Raw genomic sequence first — 21412 nt, forward strand, 5'->3', positions numbered from 1 at the left:
ACTGTCAGGCATCTGCATGTTGTGTGACAGTGGGGGCCTTCCCTTTTGAAATTTAGATGGATGGATTTATGTGACATTTCTAAACTCAATATTCAATTATGGATTAGGCCTTCTCTTTAGATATCTACAGTGAGCCCTGCTAACTGTCCAACAGCTCCAACAAATGATGAAGGCCTGTCTCAAAATGATTGAGGAGTATTCATCATTTACAGTGAGGCAAGACAAGCGATCCTTGACTCAATCGTTCTGGTCCTCATTAACTGGCACAGCATTTCTCTCTCCTACACAAACACACACACAGCTCACATAGGAAGCCTTGATATGCTACAGACAGTACCCCTGCTACTCCAAGTTTATATCAAATTTGCTATAAGCTTACAAAAGTAACACTTTTTGCTTTCATACTGTAATGAGATTTACAATTATAGACAAATGACTCTGTTTATACTGCCATCACCACAGCAGTAAAAACTGTCCAGTACTGTTTTTTCCTACATAGAAAATAAGCTAAATGTTTGGCTGATGCATTTTGTAAGCCAAACTTAATACACTGGCATCTGTCTTTATTTAGCTATTTAAAATTAAGCTATTAATTTTAGAAAAAAATGCTTAAAAAACAGAGTCAGTGGATTTAATTCATTTTAATTTATTTAATTTTGTTTTCATATCAATAATGAGCTTGTAAAATAAACCTGGGCTATTTTACCGAATAAAAAAGGCTGGGGTGGTCTGTGGTGTAGTGGGTTAAGTAGATGCCCCATGTAAGGCAAGGCATGGCAAGGCAATTTTATTTGTAGAGCACAATTCGTAACAAAGGTAATTCAAAGTGCTTTACAGCTGCATAAAATCACAAGAAGGCAATAAAATCATAAAAAAAAAAAACATAAAAAAAAAAATTAATTAATTAATTTAAAAGTGAAGAGTGCAGATAAAATACTTTCAGGTGTCATATGCACAGCTAAATAGAACTGTTTTCAGCCTGGATTTAAACATTGTCAGAGTTGAGGCCTGTCTCACATCTTCTGGAAGACCAGATTTTAGGAGCATAAAACTGAAACGCAGCCTCGCCTTGTTTAGTCCTGACTCTGGGCACCAGCAGGAGACCCCTCCCTGAGGTTCTCAGAGCCCGAGTTGGTTCATATGGCTCTAACATGTCAGAGATTGACCATGACCATGAAGAGACCTGTACACAAGCAGAGCTGTTTTAAAGTCTATTCTCTGAGCGACAGGAAGCCAGTGCAGAGACCTGAGCACTGGACTAATATGGTATGTACAAGAGGCTACAGTCCTCGCTGCAGCTGGCGGTTCAAGTCCCGCATCAGACGGCCCGTGCTGCATGTCGTTCCCCCTCTCTCTGCCCCCTGCTTTCTATTTCTGTGAACTTTCCTATCCATTAAAGGCACAAAAGCCCAAAAACATTATTAAAAATAAAATAGAATAAGGCCTCTCAGATGATATATGTAAATACTAAAGAGTACAGCATAAGTGTCCATTGCCTTTGAAACATCTGAAGAAATCCTGTACAAAGTCAAATAACCTTTCTGGCTGACATTACATAGAATCTGTATGTGCATAGCATATAAATTGTTATTTGTATTCTCAAGTATTAATTGTATTATTGAGTAAATGTATCATGGAGCATTGTCTCCCACAATGTAATTTCTGTTTTGAATGCAGCCAATTAAGAGTAATGAATTGTGAGAGTAATGTTCTCAGCCAGTGTTGTATATAAACATATTAAAATGATCGTGTTAATGAGGGACATTATTATATAATGTGAGTTTTCGAATTAACAAGGAAGTTTTAAACGAATAAATATGAAGTGAGTGCTGCTCTCTCTCTCGCAGCACTGAATGACATGCTTGTCGACAGTGAACTTGTCAGAGTTGCACTCTGGCAGAAGCCGCACCCCTTATCACATGCACAAGTACCACATATACAACAGGTGCAACTTTATGACTATTACAGACGTGAGTCGCTATAGATGTGTAGCACTCCCAAAGTAGCCAGCACCACAGAAACTGACCAAAAAAGGTGTACCAAAGCAGAATGATAAAAAAGAGTGAGGCCTGCCTGCAGTCTCAATAATATAACAGATGATTTTGCACTACAGGAAGCCAGAGGACAACATCTGTAATGTCTAATAAAAACTGTCCAATTCAAAGCCAATTAGAGTCCACTTCATTGAAATATGACCATAATCAAATCAAATTAATTAAATGCCAAATTTTTCCAATTCATTATATTCATCAATTATTAAAAAAAATAATAATAAATTTGCTTTTCTAAGGAAACCAATAGATTGCTCCAATTCAATATCCCATCCTGAGCACACACAAGGTAACGGTGGAAAGAAAGAAACTCCCTTTTAACAGGAAGAAACCTCCATCAGAACCAGACTCAGGGAGGGCGGCCATCTGCTTGATTGGCTGGAGGTTGAGAGGACAGGAAAGAGAGGGCAACAAATACCGTAACACCAGGCCAGGGATACCAGCTGAGAAAAAGAAAAGCAAGTTAGTGACAACAATAATATCATATGTACATGGAGAGTAAAAAGAGCAGAGTGAGTAGAGGTGCATCATGGGAAGTCCCCCAGCAGTCAAGGCTTATAACAGCTTAACTATGGGACGTTTCAGGGTCACCTGAGCCATCCCTAACTATAAGCTTTATCAAAAAGGAAAGCTATAAGCCTAATCTTACAGTTAAAGAGGGTGTCTGCTTCCCGGACATGTACCGGCAGCTGGTTCCAAAAGAGAGGGGCATGATAACTGAAGGTTCTGCCTCCCATTCTACTTTTATGATCTGATCACAAATAAGAATGCAGTCTGAGAGCGAAGTGCTCTGTTTGGAAAATATCTAACAATGATGGAGCTTGGTCATTAAGAGCTTTATATGTGAGGTGAAGAATTTTAAATTCTATTCTGAATTTATTCGGGAGCCAATGAAGAGAAGCTAAAACTGGAGAAATATGATCTCTCCTGCTGTTTCTCATCAGAACTCTGGCTGCAGCATTTGGATCAGCCTGAGGCTTTTCAGCAAATTTTTTGGGACAGCCCAAAAATAAAGAATTGCCGTTGTCCAATCTTGATGTGACAAATCCATGGACCAGTTTTTCTGCATCACTCTGAGACAGGATGTTCCTAATTGTGGCAATATTACAAAGGTGAAAGCAGACAGTTCTAGAAACCTGTTTTATATTTCAATTTCAAAGCTTATTCATAGGAGGTCATAAAATAGGGAGAATTGAACGTGAACAATTACATTTTGGGACTGTGAACTCAGTTGTGCCTCACAATTAATATCACTCCAACATAAGGAAACTTCAGCACCGAGAGGAAAAATGCAACTTCAAAACAAATGAACAACAGCGACATGTCATATGCTTAAGAAAACTATGACCAGGTTTTTCAACACTGCACACTGGAATAATATGGCACTGAAGGTTAATGGGTTTCTGGTGGCTTAACTATTAATCTATCAAAAATGTTTTTTTTCAGTCACATTAAGCATTTCTTAGAGTTTACTTCCATCTAAAAGACTTCATTTTCACTTTAACCTTTTATTTGGCCAATTCTACTTAGTTAGGAGAGTTTATTTATAATAATGTGCTCCAGCAACTCCTTTTCACCTAACAAGTCATCTGTTTTCCTGACAATTTTGTAGTTTTAAGTTTTTGTCATAAAGAAACCTCTCATGGTCTTAATATTTCATGTGGAAGGACCAACGTATATCTCATTCACTGAGTAGGGCTCTATGAATATGCTTATGTGCTCCACCCAAACCCTGCTACACTCAGCCTCTCAGCATGACCTCATAGTCTCCCTTGACTCTGCAAAACTCGCTCTGCAACACCCATATTGTAAAGGACGAAAAGCACTAAAATAATGATCTGGTCTGCTAATTCTCACTGACTTGGCAACAGAATCCTGTGTTTTTCACCACTTGTTCTTCCTTCAGTTTAAGCCACGACCCGTTACAGGTGCAGAAGTGTGACTTTCTGCCCAGGAAAAAGAGACAGTTTAGCCAGGACTCATCTGCTCGAGAAGCCACTGTGTAAGATGTCTGACACGGTGTGCTGCCATGTCCCTGGTAAAAGCCTGCTTCTCCTTAGGCTTGTTGAGCAGTGGGCTACATACGTTGTGTGCTTTCACAGGGAAATGGCAGGAAGTATAATCTGTTTGCAGCCAGCTGCTGGCGGTGCTGCTCATGGCTTTTACCCTGGCGGCTTGAATTGCAAACAAGAGTGGGGTGGAGAGAGAACATGCCCTCTCATACCTACAGTGTCTCTCAGATAAATGGCTGGAATAGTATTAGTGTTCTTAATATCTTTAGTGGTGAACCCAGATGGGAGTTTTTTTGGGTCGAATTCAACGGATTTGAGAGAAGTCACTGTCTCTCCCAGTAGAAGACTCTAATCTGTGTCGAGGTCAGCCAGAACGGCTCAGCCAGACCCTGGAGCTCTGGCAGTGGCTGTTGCCTGTTTGGTAAAAAGCCCACGATTTTGGTGCTTGGTGAGTGTGGGGTAGCAGCCCTTAATATTTTATTACCGTTAGTTTATTATGGTGTGATCATGGCTGTCTGTTTTGGTGGGACGCTCCCTGGTGCTTCAACCGTAGAGACATAAGACTCCCAGCAGCTGCAGCAGGGTGTAAGGTGTCATGAGAGAAAAACACAAAAATAAATGGACCTATCAGAGTCCAAACTGACTCCTCAAACATACTTGCTTACTCGCTGTGTCTCTCAGATAAATGGTTGGAACATTGTCACCTTATAATTAGTTTGTGGCAAACTGTTAAACGGTCAAACTGGTGAAACCCTTTTCTGAAAAATGAAGACAGCAGACTCTTGATCTCTCTAGTAAATTTGACTCCCAGAAGGGTTGTATGGTTTGAGATTCAAACAATCAGCTCATAACAGTCACTTGCTGAAAGGACAATTGATTGAAATTATACTCTGCTCACAGGATACGAGGAGATACCGTTGAAGCTTTGACCTGAGCTGGATTGGGTTCATATCCAAAGTTAGACAAACATCATCCCGATGGTTAAATTAGGTTGTAAATTATTCACGTGTTTTTTATATATGGTTAGGGTTTATTCCTGACTCATTTACAAGCTGACTTCCTTAATGAGTAATGCTGACCAAACTTCTAAATTGCATCTTATCCCTAGAGCTGTTGACTTGCTGCGTCCTGTTCAAATTAAAATGCATTAGATACCATTTATTGGCTTAGTGCCTGTCATATTCTTTCACAAGTTGACACAGACTCTCTGCACCTGTTGTAGCACCTATTATCAGTGCTGACGCACTTTCATGCACATAGACAACAAAATAAACCAAATTTCTTAATAACACTTGCCTAATGATAAGTTGGCAGTTTGCTGTAAGGAGTCACACACAGATGCAGATCCAAAGCTGCTGGATTTATTGAAGCTGGTCCCAGGCGAGTCGGTTACAGAAGCTGTAAGGGAAAATATAGCTCATTAAAAAAGAAATAAAATGAAAATATGCATGCTTATTACTCACTTTCAGACTAAGCTAAGTTTTCAAACTTTCACCCAGCTTAATTGTCTTCTTCCCAAATGTCATTGTCAACCTGTTTCTTTTCTCGTGTAAAGGAAGCTTCTTCTGGCAGTACCAATGAGTTCTCCACAGATCTGTTTGACACTGTAAAGCCAGGCTGTCAAACCGAACCAAAGCACATGCCCTTCCCCGAGCTAACACAGCAGACGAGGAGAGTGGGCAGATAGTCGAAAAGTTATTTAATTATGGAACATGGCACATCATTAAGACTTTGTAATGAGCTTCCTAGAGCAGGTGCAGCCTCACCTGTCAGCCGTGTCCTCATTACAAAAATGGTCAACATGTTTACCAGGACATCATGAATAGGTTATTAGAGAATGATGGGCAGGTGAGCAATGCTCAATACTCTGCTAAAAATAATCCTTCACTTTTTTCAAATGCAACTGCCAAGTACTTTGTTGAAAAATGCTTTGTGTTTTATTCAACATGACTAATATTTTAATAGCTTTATAATACATGATACAATGATGTATTATTATTTTTTTTTAAATATATATTTGATTAGTTCAATTTTCTGCAGCTAATGAGTTATTTGAAGGAAAAGTAATGTTTATTCTCTTTTAAGTTTTATGGTATTTCAACATTGTTTAAAAAGTGAATGCCTGTTTTCCTGTAAAGTCATGATAACACTAGCTTAAATTATAGCCTTCACGAAGCTCTTGATTTACAGGTACTACTGCAAAGAAAAACTGAATGTGAAGGCATGCTTTACCTTAAACAAAAGGCGATTCTGCTGCCCAATGTCCAGACTAAATCATGAGGATGTGTTAAACGTAATCATATTAACCATCGCTCATTCATTTTGTATGCCCATCAACACATTATTAAATGTTCATGGTGAGATTTAATTTGCAAATGGATGTCTTTACAGCAGTTTAAGTAGTATCGCTATTGTCTTCATCAATATGCAGATTTATGCACCAAAGTCTCCCAAAATCTATAGGAAAGCACCGAAAAGGATTCTGAATCTGAGTTACTGTGTTCATCAGAACTTGTCTTCACACTGACATAAAACATACAAGTGCTTGTATATCAGGTCGTATATGTGGTTCATATAAATCTTTATCAAGTCATTGTCACAATAAATTAATCTTCGTGACTTTACAAGAGTATCCTAGGTTAAATATGAGGCCTAGGACCTCCTTCTATCCCTTTAGACATCATTCAAAATGATATGTGATGAAGATTATAAACTTTGGGAAGATTACATTGTTTCATTTGGCTTTTTTGACTTAAATTTGAATTTACATACTATAAGATATGGTGGTAAAACACACCATATGCTTATTCCTCTTTGTAACAGGTAGAGGACCAGACATACAAATGTAGACATACAGTATTTCAAAATGTCTGCCTTACATTGTGACTCCCAGAGTGAGATGATAACAAGGGGAAAAGAGTATGAAAGATATAGAGCCAAAGACAGAAGCAGAATGTGAAATAAAAAAAAAAAGGTAAAAAGCGGTAGACTCAGCGGCAGCTGCAGTCAACCTTTACAGAAATCAATAACTCAAGCTAAGATGGAGACAGCGGGACAGTGAAGAAAAGAGAGAATGGAGAGATGGGGAGAGGGGAATACCAAAGGGGAGGAAAGAGACAGCAGCTGAAAGGAGACAAAGCTGAAAACAGAGATTGAGTGTGTAAGAGAGCCAGAGTAAGATAAAGAAGGTCGCCAGGTCTACGTGTGCTCAGGGAAAATCCAGTGGTTTAGTGGCTGGCCTGCTGAGGTCAGACTCTTCACCTGTGAATCGACTGCAAACAAAGGGCAGGGTAGGAATAAAGCAGAGCAGAAAAATGTAGCGGGCTGGATGAGAAGGGAAGGTCAAGGGTTATTCTTTGTTCTCCTTTGAAAGACACGTTGTATACCACTGAAATGTCTATGCTGTCAAAAACCACCCAACTTTCTTTTCACAAAGCTGTGGCTCTTAGTCTTTGTTTGTAATAAATACTTGAGAGAAATTTTCAAGGTTGATGCAATGATGAAATCCTCCAAGTATAATGTGCCGTGCCATCAACCAGCAGAACTATGCTGGATACTTCAGACTTGCAAGGCCAGAATATTTTGATATTGTAGTGTCAGTGATTTTCAGTGAGTCATATATCATCAAGGATATGCAAAAAGCAAGGCTAAACCTCCATTCTCTGCCAAGTGTTTAAATAAGTATTCACACAAATAAAGTGACAGGAAGAGGGACACAAACACAGGCAGAAATCAACCCTTGATGATTGTTGACAACATGTTTTTCTCCATCTCACTTTCCAAGCCTTCTTTCTTCACTTGAATATGTTTTTTCCCCACATGTAACTTTATTGGTACATTGTTTGATTATGCCACTTGAGAGATAGATGTAAGAGACAATGGAAATGAAGTAGCATTTCTTTGGGGTTGAAGCACAGCTGGACCTTAAACGTGGAAAAAATAAAATGCCTTTAATCATAAAACCCTGAAATCCATCACGCCTCTAACAGCAAAGTGTTGCTATGATGGACATAGCGACCAATTGTCTTGAGGATGCACATCCCCTTTATGAGTAATACAAAATCCATCAAGAGCTTCTTTGAAAATTGATCGACACAAGAGAGATGTTTTCTGTTTTTGTCATTTTGACTTATTGTGAAAATATACATGCTAGCACCATAACTATGAGAGCACACAAATGCAGTCATTTTAGAAAATATGCTCCCCGTTGAACTGTGATGTGAAGTTTGATGAATAGTTTACCAGTCATCAATTTTCCTGACAGTGTGATGTGGACTTACTGAGACTTAGCAGTTGTGACTGAAGTACAGTCTTACTTAAGAAAATAAAAAGTCAAAAAATAAAAAAGCTTACACCAGCTAGTTGCCAGGTTTTAGTTTTACTCAATGCTGATAAATGGGGTTCATTTTTCTAGTTTTCATAATCCTAACCCTCTTTAGTTTGTGTTTACCAGGTAAAAGCCGCAGCTGAATGTTCATCTTCTTGTGAGTCTTGATGAATATTTCAAAATTTGTTCTTCGTCTTAGAAAATATTACCTGCTGAAGAGGGGGGAGGTGTTCATGACTGTATCTGCCAAATATACCTGTCAAAAACCCGAATCTAATCAAAAGCTTTGTCTGACATCACAGCTTTTTACACTCTTCCAACTACTTTCTCTCTGATTTACTTTCTCTCTGCCTCTCTCTTTCTCTCTTCCCCATCTCTGCCCTCGCCACAGCCACACAGTTGTTTATGCCCCGTTCATCCTCCTCGGTAATTATGAGTGTTGTGCACTGTATCCCCATCCATATGACAAGCCTGACGGATATGCGGGGAGATGGATGGTGTGCGCTAAAAAGCGGAGTGAAAAATGACTGTTTTGGCAGAGGCCATTTTCTTTGTGGCACATCTGTCCATCGGCCTTGACCTGAGGGGACACGGCACTAAATGTGACTTATAGTCACAATGGAACAGACACATGCACAAATACTGATTGAGATTACCCTGCGGTAATGATGATTATAGCTGTTTATAGTCTTCAACTTGCACTTTCGTCAGCTACAACTGCTGCAGGGAATGTGTGTGCACGTGCTTGCCCTACTGCGGAGAAAGTTGGGGAAGCTGGTTATTGTGCCTTTATCAAGCAGACAAGCCAATTAGAGGCACAACTATTGATATGAATTTATCCTTACTCCATCTCTCTACTCTTTCCAAGATGTTTTTCATTCAATGGATAATAGTTTCAGTGATGACCCATGAAAAGTAGTAGATGGGGTGTATGCAGAGTGAATGTACTAACTAGAGCAATACAATGTGCTGAAAAGTGGGTGCATGAGGGAGAGTTGTCCTCTGAACTGTCAGGGAGGTGGATCCCATTAGATGAAGCCTGTTGAAATAACTCATTATCCTTTTTCGGTGTGTCTGCTGTGTGTTTTGATGTAGACAACAGAGATGTCTCAGCTTGCACTGCTTGAACTGCAGGCAGCAGCAAATTTACACTGTTTCCCTTCAAAGTTTCTGCATGACTTTCAGAACTATTGGATATCTCACTTGAACACCACAATCTCAGCTGCACCAAACTGGCAGCCAGAGTCAGCTTTTGGTTTTATTTCTCCCTTTTTTAAGGCATTTATAGCCATAGGAGATGATCATGGAAAATTTTGCCTGTTGCTTTCAGTTAAGCACTCCAGATTGCCCTCTGCCATCTCACTTTTTTTCCACATTTTCATACATGGAGCCCTGAACTTTTTTAGAAATGTTTCTAAGAGCCTGCATATGAGAATGCAGATGTCTTCAACATTTAATCCTGACTTTCTGCTGAAATCTCCCAGATGGAGAAAAAAAATCACTGAATAAAAATACTATGTGTGAATAAGTTAATAATCCAGAGCATTTATGAAAAATAAGTTTGCATACTAATGACAGTTGATGCTTCATTCTCTTTTCTGTATGTTGCTTTTCAGTTTTTTCTGTTTCTCATCTTTGGCAAGTGACTGCCATTTTCCCCGTGAAATGTGAAATGTGAAATGTGTCCATCTGACAGTAACTCATACCCAGAAAACTTTGAGTTGATTAATGGCTTCCTCAGTGTGTAATACAGTTTCAGATTCCATTTCTGAATGCAGCAATAGACTGTGTTCAGTGATTTTTTTTTTCCCAAGGTTCTCCTGAGTCCACGTGGCTATATTGATCATACTGGTATAACTGTTTTTCATGAAGTGTGGCCTGATAAATCGAACGGAATGCACATCCTACAGTAACAACCTTGGCCTTTACACACTGAGATATTCCCTGAATTTTTTCACAGAATTGTGCACTGTAGATGTTGAAAGAAATATATTTGTAACAGCCTGGTGGCTCTCTGGTGGAGTTGGGCACAAAGTGAAAAGCCACAACCCATCCCTGCTTTGAGAGACTTTCATTGGCGGATGCTACTTTTATACCCAATGCTGACTCCCTCACCTTCCACCAGTTAATCTGATGATGGTAGATTCTTCCAGAATGGTGGTATTTACATATGACTTAAAGTTTTCTTTCTTTTGTTGGCTCTCTCACAACTTTTATTCAGTTCGTTTCTAGCATAAAACTTTAGATGTGTTTTTGTTTTTTTAATACAATGAAGTTAAATAATGAAGATGCTGAACATAATGTCATTGTAATTATGTCTGTTTAGTAGATTTATTAAATTTTTTGTTATATTTTAGAAGACTTCCCAGCTTTTCTAAAAACTGGGTTTGTCAAAGTATTAAATTCACTGGCAATATGAACAAGTCAAAAGATAAAGAAAAGGATAGCAGACCAAGAATTGTAGTGAGGTACTGATCAATGGAAGTAGATTAAAAGAAAAATGTTCCTTATGAGCTTAAAACTTGAGCTCCTTATAATTGTTGTTTCATTAATCAACCTTTCAGCTTTAGGCCTTCTTTGAGATTAGTCCCTCACACAACACAGGCTCTGGTATCTTTTATAGGTCATACCCTAGTCCCACAGATGGTGATAATTAGATAATCACATACTATCATTGATGATGAAGAAAGTCATTAAAGCAAGCAAGTTACACATAAGAAAAAATAATGCCTACTCTTCCTAGCACTGGCACATAATAGTTGTCAGAAATGATAGGACACCTTGAAAGTCACCTTGAAAGATTCAGATCCCTATTTCACCCACTCTTACCCAACCAAGAATTAAGAATTACAAAGATTCACAGACCAAGACCATTTATTATTTTGGTATGCATTGTAACCCTTTGCAGATTTAATCCATAAGAGATAGACATGGAAGGCAGTGTGTGTTTCAATTACAACTCCAGATCAGGATCAGGTGAGTTTACAATTAGTATGGCTTAAAGGGCAGATTTTAGCAGGACTGATTAGAACATAAAGAGATTAGATTGCAGGAAAGAGTCATGGAGACATGAGATAGATGGGCAGATGTGGAGCATGGAGAGAGAGACCGGTCACTATGACCAACTGATATCTAACTTGCAAAAATATGTGCAAGGCAGATATGAGAGAAGGAATAGAGCAGCCTGGTAAAGCAAGAGATCCAGCAGTGCAAAAAGAAGGTAGAAGGACATATTAGGTCGAGATAAGAGGAAACCTCTGAGACAGGGAGATATGAAATGGCAAGAGGAAGACAGGGAGCATGAAGCAGAGAGGTCCAGATATGTTGGAGCCGTAGAGATGGGGGGTAGCTAAGGGCTTGGATGTATAAGAGGTTCTCAAACTAACGTATTGAGATAAAAGAAAGTGACAGGGGACACAGGCAAAGTCATTTAGATGTAATGAAAGGAGTAGAGAGCAGAATATGCAGACAAACATGGGCTTCTATAGAGGAACAACGAAGGAGAACAAAGAAAGAGGTGCACAATAGTCTCTCTTTTACTCACACAAACTCACACTGCATTATCTGTAGTTCTCGAGAGACATCCTGGGGCATAGCTAATGTGCCCCCCTGCTGCCTCTCCGCAAAACCAGAGATGTTAAGAGGACAGGAGGCTAACAGGGACCAGGCTGTGGAGAGTGGAGACATCAGGGTCTCACAACAAACAGAAACGCAAGCAAACAAGAACAACAAAGAACAAAAAGCAACGGCACCCCGACACAAAGGAATTGATCCATGGCTTTGTGTGAGGCTTCAACAAGATTGAAAATGTGTGTATGTGTGTGTGTGTGTGTGTGCGTGTGTGTGTGTGTGTGTGTGTGTGTGTGTGTGTTAACTTTGTCTAGACCCCTCAAGAACAAGAACGCGGACATTTATGTGTGTATGGGAATGCGCTTTTTTGTTGTCTTTAGATAGACGTTTTTCACCAAATGTAAGGCTTTGGCATTGCGTCTAAGACTTGCCTTTACCTTTTCCTTATTAATACAGTAGTTGCACTTGTTAGATTAAGAAGAAGAATGGTATTGATTCACATTAACAACCCTTAAAGATCGGTGCAGAATAGCATTACGTTCTCATTCATGCATGTAAGCACCCATGACTTTGTAATACCTTGCATAAGTTTTCTGAGAGACATCTGTCAGAGGAGAGCAGACAATGAATGACCACTCTTTTAGATGTAATGACTCCAAAAAGCCGAAAACTAAAAAGAACTTCTAATCCTGGGGTTTAGAATGCCATAGTTGTATTTCAACTCTGTCTGCCTTTTTAAAAAGCCATTCTGTCACTGGGGATATGAGTGACTGAGCATGTCATGTGGAATTTCGTATCCACTGACCTTTAAGTTAATGAGCTGAATATCAGGAGAGACATCGTTTGACATCAACTAAGGCCTGGGTATTTGTTGTGTTAGGTGCAAGCACTTGTAACAGATAATATAAGTGTAATGGATACAAGCACTGTCTGTGAGCTGCTACCTTCTCCGAATCTGTGATTACAACTTTGGCAAATGGCTTCAAAATAGCACCAGCAAATAACATTATTTTTAACATTAGAAACACATTCAAATGACAGTCAAATGAAGACAAGTTCTGCTCTTCTGCCATGTCCAACCATTCCTCCTCATCTGCAGTAGGCAGCAGTCAGAGCACACTCTGTCTGGAGAAACTGTTACTGTTAAAAATGTTACTGATGGCAGGAAGAAAGGAGAGCGGATTTTTCGCCATCTAAAAGAACTTAAACTTAAAACTCAAAATTCATTGCAGTTCAGCAAACACTACATTGCAGATTATTTCACAGTGTGTCTCTATTGTATTGGACCGTTGGTTACTCTGTCACTATATTCTCAGCTAATAAAATGTCTGTGTTGCTCCGCATCACTGAGCGCACTGAGGCTGCTTAGCGTACCCTGCTGCTGATCAGTCCACCAGAAGTTGTATCAGACTTGTTATCGTCCTCCTGGGCATTACTTCTGCTAAGATTTATAGATTTCACCGCATTCCTTTGACTGACATAGGACTCCAAAACTTACTGCTCGTCATTACTCTACCGTCTGCATTGAGACAATTCGGCATTTGCAGTGCTTATTTTTAAGTAGCTTTGGTTTTCTCTGGATCATTGTCTCCCTCTCCCTGTTTCACATTTTTTATCGGTAGTTCTTCTTCCTTATATTCTGGCTCATACAGGTATCCTCTCATCTCCTCATAAAAAGGCATGTCATCGTTTACGCTTTTGTCACTCATTGACACTGTCTCATAGTTGTTGTTTTGGGATTTGACCGGTGGAGTTGAAGCTGATCGGTGGCAAGATGCAATGGGCAGCTGCAGTGCACACAGTGATGCATAGCAACATGGACATTGTTCCTTTGAGAAAATAGTGATAACATGAACAGTGGTCCGATGCGATGTAGCATTCACTGACAATTAAATATTTTAAGTTTGAGTTGTTTTAGATGGTGTAGAATTTCTTCTTCTTTATCCCTGCTCTGGGTAGCGGTTGGCTTGGCTCCCCCATTAGAATTTATCCCTGCGTCTCCAAACAGAGAGCACTCTGATCGCTGCCTACTGCAGGTAAGGTACTGACGACTCATAAGTACGTCACACAGCCCCACATAGAAAAACCTGAACTATAACTTTCGGCCTTAAGGGAAGTTTTACTCAACCTTGTGCTATTGCATTTGCTACAGATGCCACTTGTTTCAGTCTTTCAGAGGGAAAAGCTGTGATACCACTGACATGTAGAAATTTGAATTTGAAAGGAAGTATTTTTTCTGCCCATTAGCACAAAGTGCTAGCTTAAATATAATTGTTTGAATTCCCTCCGTTCTCTCTGTGAACTGACAGAAAATAAATAAAGTTTTTTCTGAGAAGACTATCAGCTAATTAGCACATGAATGAAACTCAGGCCATTATCATCCTGTGCATCAAGTTGAATCCCCTCCACCATGAAAATTACTTTGAGTGGAGGCGATATTCAAAGTGTGACAAGTTGACAATGCTTTTTTTTTACATCAGGTAAAACTTGAATATGAGTTTGCTGGGCACCATTTTAGATTAGATTGCTCACTAAAACATCAATGGCTGTAGGAGGATGAAACTGTAAGGCTCCGTATTGCTCGCTTTGCGCTTCTCAATCTTTTGTTCTTTTTTTTTTTTCTTATTGCATTTCTCTTACTGTCATTATTCTTATATTTTAGTCCCCCCTATCTGTCTCCCGCTGCATTTCTTCTTCTGTCTTTGTCTTTCCATCCACTGCTCAATCAGTCTTTACTGGAGGCAGTATAAGTCTCCACAAAACACAGCAGACATGATGAAGATGTAGACATTAACCCCTCTGGATAAGAGAGGAGATAAATATGTGAGTGTGTCTGTGGATGTGAGTGAGTGTATGTTTTGTATGCTGTTTAAGTAACAAATAGATGACAACAAGTGCTGCTGTGTGGCTGTCCCTGAGGAGAGAGGAGAAAGACAACCCCAAGCCTTATCAATCTGTCATGGCTGCTTTGTCCTCTCTTGTGAACATTTTGCTTTTTTGTTTGGTAATGTGACAGCAAAAGAGAAGGGAACGAATGAGATGAGTCTAAAGGATCCGTCATTTTTATTTTAGACGTACTGTATTGTTTATATTTTTTTCTGACATCTTTTTATATTTACTTTTTTCTTTTTCTTTTTTCAATTTCCATATGATAAACCAGACCAGAGAATTGGAATAGCTGTGCCACAAGTCAATGAGCATGCATGAGCAGAGGATCAGCTTAATAAATTAACATATTTAATAGGGCTGAGCAACGACTATAAATTTTAATCTAATTAATCACATGATTTCCCTGATTAATCACGATTAATCGCATTACTATGCAAAATCCAAAATGAATTCAAAAGTAGTGTATAGCTTTTAGTATTTAGTTTTATTTTAAATGTACTGACACATGAATGAAATTTCCATAACATTTGTTGTGCAAACACACTTTTAACATCAGCATCTTTATGTAATTTTTATGTAGAAGCCTCGCTCCACTGTCTGTTTCGTTGAATGACTTGCTGCTATCAATTGTGGGTTTTGCCTTTAAGTGACAATTTAGACTGGAACTACTACGGTGAGAAGACAATTCAACTTGGCAGTGTTTACAGATGACTTTAGTTCTGTCGACTCCGCCGTCTGGAAGAACTTTAAAATGAAATTGGCCCTTCTCCATATTTGGTGGATCCGCCAATTACTTTCTTTTCCGGTTCCACAACAACAGACTTTTACAAAATAAAAGCCTGTGAGCAACAGACTTTTACAATGATAAAATAAATAATGAAACCTGCGCTAATGCGCGATAAAATAATTCATCAGCGTTAAATAATTAACGAGTTAACGTGATAATAACGAGTTAACTCGCCCAGCCCTAATATTTAACTTTATGAAAACATGCTTTTCTCACTAATAGTGTTAATTGAAAAGACAAATAGAGAGCATAGAACTTTAGGAGAGCGCTTAAAGCATCTAAGTAACATGGCAATAACATATGACTCTTATTCTCTGTACAAATATCTGTTTTTTTGATCAATTATTTGTTCTAGTATTTTTATGCTGAAGAGCAAGTCATCTGCCTGATGCAATTTTAAATTGGTTCAGACTGATTCAGAGACAACTCTAAATACTAATCATAGTCCACTGTGACTTATGATAATTGCTGTGCCCCTGCTTTTAAAACCCAAAAACCCACGTCTTTTGTTCATGCAAACACACACTCTGTGCTCTTTTCTCCAACACAGGGATGTACTCACACAAAAACAACCCACTCAGCTTCATCTTGGCAGTGCCTTCTCTCTGTGGATCTCCATTTAAACTCTGTGCCAGTATGATTCTATCTCTCCTCCTTCACATCTTCATCCATCCATGCTGTCGTGCTCTCATCTCTCCCTCCACCCTCTTCTGCTCTTTCTCCACTCCTGAGTTGTTTGTTTTGGCAGAGCAGACCGAACCGCACAGGAGACTTAAACTGGCACAGTACGTAGCTCCCATTCCACCTGATGCCCTGCTGTTACTCCAGCAGCTCCTCTCCTCTTGTCTCCTTTCATCTATTCTTATATCTCAGAAAACAAGTTATGAAAAATGGTCAAGTGCATGTTTTTGCATAACAATGCTTTGTGTTATTTTCTCCCTACGTGTCTGCAAAGTGTCGATAGAGCAGAGAAAGTGAAAGGCCAGGCTGAAAGGCAGAGAATGACTTTGGGCTTATGGGTTGTTTACCCTCACACACACTGCGTGTTTCTTGTTCACTTGGGTCTTTGTTTCTTTCCGTCAGACACAAGACAAGGTGACTCTTGTTTTTTTTCCACTTAGATGTTTTCACACATGCACTGCAGCCCCTCACATTTTCTAGAAATTACCCAGAGGAGCTTCATGTGAAACCACAGATGTTCAAGCCAGGCACTGTGAAATCTTTATCCGAACCCAGCCCTCTTGAACAAAGTGTGGGTTATTTTCGATTGAGGCCATGTATGAACTGAGCAGTGTTGAAAGTTCCTCGTTACATGGGTTTCTTCCCTGCACAGACAGCTTGGCAATTTCACACATGTATGTTTGCCAACAGCACACAAATGATCAACACACTACACTCAGCCTGTTTCTGGTTTCTCCCCGGCTGTGGGAGAAATTCCCTCTCCCGTTACCCAGTAGAACGTAGAGCAGTTCAAAGAAGTTAAGTCTACTGGCAGCAACTGTTTGTGTGGCTGGTGTGTCTCAGTCTCCGTTCTCAGCACACTGGTGCATATAAGGAGAATGGGAGACAGATTAGTAATTCTTTGCAGATGTGACAACTAGCTGCACCTAGCATAGTAACACCCTTTCAAACACCATCTGGCACTGCTCTGTCTATTGGACCAGATCTGAAGAACTTTTTCAGGTCAAGTCTGCAAAACTGAGTAATGTTAATCCTATGAACATCTTCACTCTTTTTTTCTGGCCATCTCAACCTGAGGCCACATCTCCCAATGGCTGAAGTGGTGCCCAAAATACTGTAACCCCCACTGTCCTTTTACATCCTTCTTAGAGTTTGCAACAAATACATCCTGCCTCACCAATTCTGATACAGCAGCAACTGCATATGCTCCATATAGAGTTTACTGATCCCGCTATCCAAGTAGGAGGCATGTGTTGAATGGGTTAGCTGGGCCACAGAGAAAACCCAACAGAAGTGTCACAAACTGTACAGAGTGCATAAGGTCTTTTTTTTATTCAGACTCTGGAGACACAAGAATCTGCCAGCAGCCCTTAGTTAAATCCAGTGTCATAAAAAGACAAGCAGTGCCCAGCTAGCCAGTCCCGGGCTCATCAACCTGGGCCACTGAATAAGCATCAAAATGTGGCACTCTATTCACCTCCCTTTAGTCCCTATAGGTCACCTTTCTTGGCAAGAACACAAACGACAAGGCAACACCAAGCAATGGGACTCTCCTGTCTCTCCTGTTCCCAGCAAAGTTTTTGCTCCTACAGAACTAGTTCTCTTGTGTTTTCTGGTAATATGTTGGGCAGTGGCCACACCACCATGCCTGATCTCAAGATAATGTATGTGGTTTGTGTGTCCTGACATGGGACAGAACACATCTGCAAAACTTTAAACTCTGCAACATCTGCTCTATGAGAAAGTATGGGATGGCCATCACAAAGAAGCAAAGTGGGATTGGTGGAAGTGGGAACCTCCATACCCAGCTTGTTTCTGTCACTGACCTCACCACAGAGGCAGAAACACTCTCTCTCCATGCTTTGAGGAGGCTGAGGTGATAGATCTGTGGGAACCCAGTCCTGTCAAGGCGTACAAACTCATATTTGACATTTCCCACTCATAATGCAACTACAAAAGGACAGAACTGTCTCGGCCCTGCTCCTCTGTTGTAGGCACTCTTGACATTCCTCAGCTTAGGCCTAATTTTCCTGTGACAACTACCCATGTGAGTGGAGTTTTGCTCTCAGGCTGAAAACATATTGAATTTAATTTTTTTTTTTAAAAACTAAATAAAAAATAGTCAGTAACAATCTCTGCTATTCTTCAGACAAAGTGCATGTGTGAAAACAGTTTTTAAGATGCTGGTGATTGGATTGTCGAACATATCTAGGCACGGTAAAGGATTTATATTTGATACTTGGTGCAAGACGGTCACTATCACAGATTTTATTTTGTATTTGCACTGATGTGCTAACTGCAGTCAGGTTCTACAGAAGGAAAGGGAGAGCTAGTGTAGGTCTCAGTCTGAGCCTTCAATCATTTCTGTATTTTTCACATACTTTACTAAACTCACCCTAATCTCAAACTGAATTTGTAATTTTTTTATAATATATTTTTTATTTATGTAGATATGTATATGTGTGGGTGTTGATATTTGATAAAAATATTTGAGGGTATATATATACCCTCAATATATATGTATTATATAATATATTATATATATATATATGTTTATTATTGTACATATGTACATTTTATATATACAATATATATATATATATATATATATATATATATATATATATATTATACATATATATGAAGTATATTATTATCTTTTTTCTTATTGGTGAACTTCCTTCACATTCCTTTTGTCCTTTGTCCTTTTGTATTATGCTGTTGTGACCCAGTAATTTCCCTGGTGGGATTAGTAAAATATATCTATCTGTCTATTGCCATTAGCCTAAAAGGTTCCCTGAATCTGTGTAAAACAAACAGAATTTTGAGTGGCCTGTAACTCACTGAAGGCATACAGACTAGTCTCGGTTGTTAGTGCAACATGTTGTTAACAATGCACTCCTACTCTCTCCCTTACTGGCAAATTTTGCTCCACCTGTGGAACAAGCACTGTGTCATCGGCTTGAGTAAATTATAACCTCAAGCCTAGCTCTTTCTTCGGCAGGGGCCGCTGCTGTGCGTGCGTGCGTGCGTGCGTGCGTGCGTGCGTGCGTGCGTGCGTGCGTGCGTGCGTGCGTGCGTGCGTGCATGCGTGCGTGCGTGCGGAAAAGCTCAGCTTCGCCCTTATGTAAACTATTACTAACACAGGAAGCATTGGAAAGAAAGAGTCAAAAAGCACTATTCTAAACACAGCTTTAAATGCTACCCACACTCCCAGCATTATCAAGCATAATTACTGATCACTAATTACTATTATCAAAACAGAAATAATTATTTATTTCCCTACTTGCAGTAGAAATTTAGCACAGATACACTTGTGAGCTGTGGCCTGTGTTGTGTACAAGGGTTTTAAAGATATTTTGTTCTACTGTGGGTTTTGCTTGCCACTAAAGGAGAACAGTGCATTTTAAAATGTTTGATGCATGAGTATTTCCATGATAATGTAGCGTTGCTTTGTTCATGTAAGTCTGCAGTAATGCTTTAATCAATTCCTCCTTCCAAAGATATACTTGAGCAAGAAAGCGCAGTGACATTCACTTGCCTTTCAATTTGGACATTTTTAAAGTTGCTGCAGATCAGCTTCAGGGACAATGACTTAACAATCACTACTTTGGCTGGTTGCAATTTCTGGAGATTCTGAACTCAAAACAGTTAACTGTGGTACGGGATCAATGGTCTAAGTGTGACACTGAAATTGTAACTTGTATGGATATAGAGCAACAATGCACAAACAACAACACACATACATGTACACACAAAGGAAGAGCATTGTGAAATCCCTTGAGGCAGCACTGTTAATCCTATTGACAATGACAGTGGGTTGAAGAGAGATGAGGCTAATTCTCCTCCTGAGGGCTATAAACTTTTAGGTCACCAAGACTAATCACACACACAAACCTATGCTCAGTCGGTACAGTAGAAACACACAGAGGCACATTTGTTGGTGCCTCCTGGAGTTTAGCCCCACACCGTGTATTAATACAGTATATCAAAACCTCTCAATGCAATTGTGCTGGATTAGGAGTCGACTTCCATCCCTTTTTGTAAAAATGTGGCTCAAAAGATTTCATGGGCTCTGATGGAATTTGACAAAGTGATGTCGGCAATGCATCTTATTTTCTAAAAAAAAAATGTGGGAAAGGTAATATTGTTTCATTCTCTCTTGCAGTGATATATTACCAGCCACAGTTTATTTACTCTTATCTCTATGCCTAGTTACTGTCCCATGCCAGAATGCATTATCCAAGGCAAAGAAAGCAATATTACATTTCTTATTGAAAAGCAGTGATCCTTCACCTTCATGCTCTCATTAAAACACACGCACACAAGAACCCACACCAACGCAAAACATATAAGTGCTTACGTGTCAGTTGGTGTGCTCAAAAGCGCCTGTGCTTAACCCATTTTCGACCACGTGCTGGTGCCGGATGGATGCTAGTGCTCGTTCAGTGCTGGTTCAACTTTAAAACCTTCCAAGAGCTGGTTTCATTTTCACAGACACAGGGAGCCACAACAGTCATTATGTCATTTTAAATGTCTCTTCCAATGTATTGATGGAACCTCCCTCTAGTGTATTTTAAATGTTTGTAGAGGATCACAGTGCAGGGGAACAGTTTATCTTCAGTTTATGTTTTTTCTTATTTTCCAAGAAACAAATGGTCTTAATGGCACCGGTTTAGTTTCCAAACTGCTGTAAACACCAACTGTTGTTTACAACAGTTTGAACACCTTGGAATACCAACAGATATTACCATAGATACCATGGCCTGATGGGCACTTTGTGTAGATCAGTCCTTTGACGAGAAAAAAATCGTTAACTCGAGGTGCGTGAGCTGGAGGTATAAGTAGAAAATGGAAAAGTTAGATTAGAGTTACAGTGTGTTTTCTCTCACACTGGGTGGTATTTATGAATGCCACTATAAACAGGATATACACAGGGGCGACATCCATAAATTCCATCAGGGGATATTTTAAAGCCTGACTATATTTATACATTGTTTATTAATTGAGTTGAAAACTTTATGTGGCACATTGGGCAGGATTCACAAATGCTGATTGTCCTTATTAAAACATCAAGGAAAATTAGAGGAGCCAT

At 39.5% G+C, this 21412-nt stretch overlaps 1 protein-coding gene across 3 annotated transcripts in view; it reads left to right on the forward strand.

Annotated features, from left to right (window-relative positions):
* Positions 1 to 21412, forward strand: part of cntnap2a (contactin associated protein 2a) — a 350220-nt gene that overhangs the window by 263290 nt on the left and 65518 nt on the right. The window lies entirely within an intron of this gene.

This window comes from Odontesthes bonariensis, chromosome 20 (genome assembly GCF_027942865.1).
Source record: "Odontesthes bonariensis isolate fOdoBon6 chromosome 20, fOdoBon6.hap1, whole genome shotgun sequence".
Lineage (NCBI taxonomy): Eukaryota > Metazoa > Chordata > Actinopteri > Atheriniformes > Atherinopsidae > Odontesthes > Odontesthes bonariensis.